This window comes from Heterodontus francisci, unplaced genomic scaffold, assembly GCF_036365525.1.
Source record: "Heterodontus francisci isolate sHetFra1 unplaced genomic scaffold, sHetFra1.hap1 HAP1_SCAFFOLD_102, whole genome shotgun sequence".
Lineage (NCBI taxonomy): Eukaryota > Metazoa > Chordata > Chondrichthyes > Heterodontiformes > Heterodontidae > Heterodontus > Heterodontus francisci.
Window position 1 is genome coordinate 6,072,875 of NW_027140380.1, and position 7,734 is coordinate 6,080,608.

Below are 7,734 nucleotides of genomic sequence, written 5' to 3' on the forward strand. Positions count from 1 at the left end.
GTGGAGCATTACCTTGAACTCTGCATAACGGAGAACATTGTCATTGAAGTAGCTCTCAGCACCATTCCAGACTTCCCTGTCGTGGAGGAGTTGGACAGTGACCCCACCATAGTAGAGCTCAACAAGGCCATTGACCGTCTTGCCAGTGGTAAAGCCCTGGGAAATGATGGTACTCCACCTGGAATCATCAAAAGTGGAAAGGCTGCTCTGCTGCAGCATCTCCATGAACTTCTGTGTCTCTGTTGGAAGGGGAGATCTGCGCCTCTAAACATGCGTGATGCAAACATTGTCACCTTGTACAACAATAAGGGGGAATGGCAGTGACTGCAGCAATTACCGAGGCATCTGCTTGCTAAGTATTGTGGGGAAGGTCTTTGCTCACATTGCTCTGACCAGATTGCAGACCCTGACATCACACATCTATCCTGAGTCTCAGTGCAGCTTCAGAGCTGGTAGATCGACAGTCGACATGATTTTCTCACTTCGGCAGTTGCAGGAGAAGTACTGTGAACAGTACAGAGCACTCTACATTGTCTTTATAGACATCACCAAGGCCTTCGATCTTGTTAGCAGAGACAGACTCTTCAAACTGCTGTGGAAACTAGGCTGCCCTCCTGAACTCTTGGGCGTCATCTCTTCTTTCCACGAGAACATGCACAGTTCCGTCAGTTACAATGGAGCAACATCAGACACTTTCACGATCAGCAGTGGGGTAAAACAGGGCTGTGTCCTGTTGCAAACTCTCTTCAGAACGTAGGAGGAGGCAGTTTCACCTGTCGATTCTGATCTGTCATTCAATTACATCCTTGCTGATCATCTACCTCAACACCACTTTCCCGCGCTCTCCCCATATCCCTTGATGTCATGAGTATCAAGATTTCTATCAATTTCTGTCCTGAACATGCTCAATGATTGAACTTTCACAAACCCCTGAGGTAGAGAATTCCAAAGATTCACCACCCTCTGAGTGAAGAAATTCCACCCTATCTCAGTTTTAAATGGCCTTTTAAATGAAACTTTAAGGAATACAAGCCCAGTTTCCTCATAAGACAATCCCACCATCCCAGGGATTAGTCTGGTGACCCTCCGTTGCACTCCCTCTGTGGCAAGTATATCCTTCCTTAGATAAGGAAACCAAAACTGTACACAATACTCCAGCACAATCTCACCAAGGCTCTATACAATTGCAGCAAGACATCTTTATTCCTGTACTCATGACCCCTCGTGTGAAGGCCAACATACCATTTGCCTTCCTAATTGATTGCTGCACCTGCATGCGAGCTTTTAGTGTCTCATGAACAAGGACACCCAGGTCCCTTTGGACATCAACACTTCCCAACCTCTCACCATTTAAGAAATATTCTGTCTTTCTGTTTATTCTACCAAAGTGGATAACTTCACACTTATTCACATTATATTCCATCTGTCATTTCATTCACTTATCCTGTCCAAGTCCCCTGGAAGCCTCCTTGTAACCTCCTCACAGCTCACATCCTTTACAATTGGCATATTCTTCTCCATGCTGCTATTTTAAACTTTCAGTGACTCAGATGGGGGTGTCCACCTGCATACCAGAGCTGATGACAAGCTGTTCATCTTGGCAAGACTGCGCACCAAGACCAAAATGAGTCAGTTCTTGGTCTGTGAGTTGCTCTTTGCTGATGACGCTGTGCTGACATCCCATAATGAAGTTCATTAACAGCAGCTTGCATATCGGTTCTCCCTGGCCTGCAAGGAGTTTGGACTGACGATCAGCATCAGGAAGATCAAAGTTATGGGCCAAGACGAGAGACTCCACCTTCCATCAACATCGACAGGCTCACTTTGGAGGTTGTCAACAGCTTCACATACCTTGGATCAACAATCACCAGCAATCTGTCCCTTGATACTGAAATCAGCACCAGGATTGTCAATGCTGCAGCTGTCATGTCAAAGTTGAGAAGACGAGTGTGAACCGACAGCAAACTGATCGAAAATACAAAACTCCGCGTGCAACAGGCTTGTGTTCTCAGCACCCTCCTTTAGAGTAGAGAAGCATCAACAACTTATACAAGCCAAGAAAAGCAGCTTAACAGCTTCCACCTCCACTGCCTCAGATGGATACTGGGCATCTCCTGGCAGGACAGAGTGCCGAATGCAGAAGTACACCAGCGTGCAGGGATCCGCAGCATGTTTGCCCTCTTGAGTCAGCGGTGACTCTGTTGACTGAGTCATGTGTGCTGAATGGATGACGGTCGCTTTGCCAAAGACACGCTCTATGGTGAGCTTGCTATCAGCACGAGACCAACAGGTCACCCACATCTGTGATACAAGGACATCTGCAAAGCGAGATCTCAAGCTGACTGGGATTGGAGTCAATGCATGGGAAGTCCTTCCTGCTGACTGGAATTCCTGGAGAAAGGCATTCAGGAAGACCATGGGAAAAGCAGAGGACAAAAGAAATGACCAGATGGTGGGAAAGAGAGCTCAGAGGAAGGAAAAATTATCAGTCGACCTCGGGCCAATGATATTCATCTGTACCAGCTGCGGAAGGGATTGTCACTCACGAGTCATCCTCTACAGCCACAACAAACGATGTTTCACACAGAAGTGACGTACACCCCGGGTGTCGCCCATCGTCTTCCGAGACAGACGGTTTTCTGTTACAATTCCAACTACAGCAACAACTGCAAGAGCGAGTCAGAGGCTGGGAACACTGCCGTGACGAACTCAGCTCTTGACTCGCCAAAGCCTGCCCACTATCTACAAGGCCTTCCTCTGATTTCAATTGCATGCACATTCGTGATCTGGATCTGTAGCTTAGTTGGTTAAAGCACCTGTCTAGAAAACAGGAGATCCTGGGTTCAACTCCCAGCAGAGCTTTATTTCACAGTTGCAACATGCTTGAAAAGTTTCATTATCAACACTGACATCTGTGTCTTGTGAACTTTAATTCAAAATACTTGATGAAATTCAATCACATAAAAAAACAGCCTTTGTGAAGGGTATGAGTTTGGAATGGCTGTTTCTCCTTGGACAGAATTTCAGTGCTCATACATCAAAGTTAACATCTTTGACATAAATTTGTTCACAGTTCCATTCAACCTGGAAAACAGCTTGATATTAATCTCACTGAAGGAGAGTGTTTGTGTCATTATGTGTTGCTTTTAACCGAGACTGGGACATGACACAAGTGGGAGGGTTTATCTGAGGTTTGGAATATTTGTCAGTCAGGAACAAGAAAAATCAAAGGAACCAAATAAGAAAACCTATGTCTCATGTGGTTACCGAGAAACGGTGAGAAGATATTAAACTTTGTTGTATTGAATACAACTGTGTGAACTTTGATCTTTGCGGCCTTTTATAAACAGTATTTGAAGGGTCTCAGTAAAAATGTTCAGTGTTGATGAGAGTGGGGTCTGGGTGAGCAGCTGCTTCATGTGACAGGGTCAGGACTGGATGCAGGAAGTTCTCTGACAGTCTCTCTCTGATGGGTTGAGTTGATTTTCAACTGGCAGCTGTTGCTGTTTTGATAATTCAAGTTCCCTCCACCGATTTTTTTGGACAGACAGTGCAGTATGAGGATGTAAAGGGTTAATGCTGAAAACAGTGGGATTAACCCCTCCCACAATCAGAGTGATGATGTAACAGTCACATGAGATGAGGTTTGGGAGGAGAGAGCAGCACCAAGGATGCTAGTTTCGGAGGCTTGATGAGTGTGTATATAGCGTTGTGTAAATTAGAAAAGAGCTCTTAGTTCTTTCAGCAGGAAATGTGTCCAGAAAATATCACGAAACTCACAATTTCATTATTCAGGAGTTGGAACACAGGGATATTATCTCCAAGTGACAGTAGTGGTTTCATTTAACAAAAGAAAAGGAGAGAATAATATTGCTCATTGATTGAAATCCCCCAGTGAGGAGACAGTTAAACAGGTGATCTGTTGGGGCATCCTTCGATCCAAGGTTTCGGCAGCATTTAATCTCCCTTTTTGGTGAAATTCTCTGTTTTTTGCATTTTTTTTTAATCCAGCTTTTATGGACCAGTGAAAAAACTGAAAAAAGTGAACAGATCCATCCTTTCTTTTCTTCCTTCTTCCCATCAGTTTCTCTTGTCTGTCCCAATTTAATCTGCTGTTTTATCCATTCCAATCATAATTCAATATTCCAATCTAATCTATTTGTTATTCCACAGTGTCTCTCCATGTGTTTTATTCTGTTGTATTCTCTCACAGTCTGTTTGATGATCAATTTTACATCTCACTCTCTGTTCTGGTGAAGATCAGAAGCAGTGTTATCTGTTTGCAACACCCGACAAGTCGGCCTGAGGCTGTGTCTCATCGATAATGTGGAGTTAGGAACATAGGAACATAGGAGCAGGAGTCAGCCATTCAGCACATCGAGCCTGCCCCACCATTCAATATGATCATGGCTGATCATCCACTTCAATGCCCTTTTCCCCACACTTTCCTCATATTCCCTTATGTCATTTGTATTTAGAAATCTGTCAATCTCTGCTTTAAACATACTCAATGACTGAGCTTCCACAGCCCTCTGGGGTACAGAATTCCAAAGATTCACAACCCTCTGAGTAACAACATTTCTCCTCAAAACTGTCCGAAGTGGCATGCCCCTTATTTTGAAATTGCGTCCCCTGGTTCTCGACTCCCCAACCAGGGGAAACATCTTAGCTGCATCTACCCTGACTGTCCTTTAAATATTTTGTAGGTTTCAATGAGAACACCTCTCATTCTTCAAAACTCCAGAGAATACAGCCCCAGTTTCCCCAATCTCTCTACATAGGACAGTCCCACCATCCCAGGAACAAGTCTGATGAACCTTCTTTGCAAACTATCTATGGCAATAATATCCTTCATAAGGCAAGGGGACCAAAACTGCACACAGTACTCCAAGTGCAGTCTAACCAAGGTTCTATACAATTGAAGCAAGAATTCACTACTCCTGTACTCAAATCCTCTTGTGATAAAGGCTAACATACTATTAGCCTTCCTAATTGCTTGCTGCACCTGAATGTTAGCTGTCAGTGACTTATTGCCATGGATACCAGGTCACCCTAATACTCTATACCTCAGTTAATAAAGGAAAGGATTCCATTTACCTGCTGAACCAGCTTATTGACCTGCACTGCTACTTCAGGGATCTGTGGACATTCACTCCAACGTCCCTCACTTCCTCTACACCGTTCAGTGTTCTCCCATTAATTGTGTATTCCTTTGCCTTTTTTGACGCCTGCTCTCTCTGTTCCCTGCTCTCCAAGTGAACTCTTGCTCCCTCTCTCTCCTGGGCTCTTTATGCTCCACTCTGCTCTCACTGTTTCCCGCTCTCTTAATGTATCAATATTTGTTTGTCTTGTGTTTAATTTAAAATATGGATTAACTGTATTTTACAGTTGTAGGTTTTATTTGGTAGTCCTGTACAAGTGTGGATTGGTATTCAATATTCAGCTCTGTGAAAACGATTGTGAATGAAAATATAACTTTCAATCTTATACATGGGCTGGTCTGCAAGCTCCAAGTCCTTCATTTTGTAGTAATGGCTTGATACTGTATCTTTCAGTCTTAATCTCTGTGGGATTTTTGAACTGGTATGTAATGCATAACTTGGTCTAACGTTCTGATGTACATTATTGGGATTCATAGGATCATAGGAAATAGGGGCATTAGGCCATTCAGCCCATCGAGCCTGCTCCAACATTCAAACAGATCGTGACTGATCATCTACCTCTACGCCATTTTTCTCTGCCATCTCCATATCCCTTGATCTTGTTAGTATTTAGAAATCTATCGATTTCTGTCTTGAATATGTTCAATGATTGATCTTCCACAGCCCTCTGGGATAAAGAATTCCACAGATTTTTCACCCTCTGAGTAAAGAAATTCCTGCTCATCTCAGTCTGCCCTTATTCTGAGACTGTGTCCCCTTGTTCTGGACTCACTAGACAGAGGAAACATCCTATCCATATCTACCCTGTGGCACCCTGTAAGAACTTTGTCTGTTTCAATGAGATCACCTCTCATTCTTCAAAACTCTAGAGAATTCAGGCCCAGTTTCTGCAGTCTCTCATCATAAGACAATCCCACCATCCGAGGGGATGAGACCGGTGAATCTCTGTTGCACTCCCTCTGTGACAAGTCTATCCTTCCTTCGATAAGGAAACCAAAATTGTACAGAATACTCCAGGTGCGGTCTCATCTAGACGTCATGCATCTTTACTCATGTACTCAAATACGCTTTCAATGAAGCCAACATACCATTTGCCTTCCGAATTGCTTGCTGCACCTGCATACTAGCTTTTCGTGTCTCATGAACAAGGACACCCAGGTGCCTTTGGACATCGACACTTCTCAACCTCTCACCATTTAAGAAATACTCTGTCTTTCTGTTTATTTGACCAAAGTGGAGAACTTCACACTTATTCACATTATATTCCATCTGCCATGTTCTTGCCCATTCATTTAACCTGTCCAAATCCCCTTGAAGCCTCCTTGCATTCATTCTGTACCTTTCAATTCTGTAAATTTTGTCTGTTCTATTTCAGATTTTATATTTAAAATGTGACCATGGTGACAGAGTTTATTTAGATCTGATAGTGAGTATGTTTTTGGACTGTGATTGATGTATCAACCTGTCAGCTGTACTGAATTGGAGTGAAATAGAAACAACTTCTGTCTCTCCTGCTGTTGTTTGACTGTTGGATTGAAAATGTGTATCTTGACTTTGGGATCAGTGTCTGTCTGACTACTTCTTTTGTTTGTTCCAGTGGAACTGATGAGCTGGCAGTATCTCTGTGCTTTGGGAGTGATCCTGTACCGACTGTGTGTTGGAACGAGATCACTGCACTTTTCCTTGTGTCCAAGAATCACCACATCTATTCAGGTTCCGTCATGTATTTTCCTGCAGGAATGAAAGAACTGGTGAGGTAGAAGATACAAAAGCGATCAATGTAATCGTCCCAATAATAATCATTATGAACAATCACAAAATGAAAACCAAGAACACAAACGGTGTCAGTGTCTGCCTCCACTGCAGTACTGCAGTATTCAGCTTCTGTTTACCAGGTGTTTGCAGTGGTTTTACAACAAGTTTGTGACATTCAGAAACAACACAAGCCCTGCACTGCTCAATGACTGGGACTGTCCGACAGAGCAGTGACCTTTACACAGTCACATTTCTATTTCAACGGAAAACAAGCGGCCACTATTTAAAATGTGCCTTTCACACTTCTCACCTGGTGTCTGCAATAAATGCTCTTTGTCTAACTGTCCATATCGTTATTTTGCGGCTATTTTCCCCCCACTGTTCACAATCCAACAAACAGTGAGAGACTGGAACTAAAGCAGGAAAATTCCCTCTCCTTTGGGTGGTGAAATTGTCAGTGATTTTCAATAGTGATTTCTTCCCATTGTGTCTCCCTGAGCCTGTACAGACACTGTCCGAGAATGAACTCTCCCTTCCCCGTGTCCCCGGCTCACTCCATGTTCCGGGAGCAGCTCCTGCTCCACAGTGTCTGTTACAAACACTCCCCGACTCCCCCTCAACTTCCCACCACTCAATGCTAATCTCTGAGCACATCTGCGGACACGCTCCCAAAGCAGTGGCTGCTGGAAGTAGATGCTGTTTGTTCCCTTCCCCCGGGCCCGGGAAGTCTCCATTAGCAGCTGATTTAAAGCATCTTCCCCTGATTGAGTGAATGGCCTCACAGACTGGGTTGGGGAAAGGCTGCGCATGCGCTCCA

The 7,734-nt window shown here is 43.9% G+C and overlaps 1 non-coding gene across 1 annotated transcript; it reads left to right on the forward strand.

Annotated features, from left to right (window-relative positions):
* Nucleotides 1-2,788: 2,788 nt before the first annotated feature.
* On the forward strand, nt 2,789-2,862 carry trnas-aga (transfer RNA serine (anticodon AGA)). The gene has a single exon. It is a non-coding gene; the product is annotated as a tRNA-Ser (tRNA).
* Nucleotides 2,863-7,734: the final 4,872 nt, after the last annotated feature.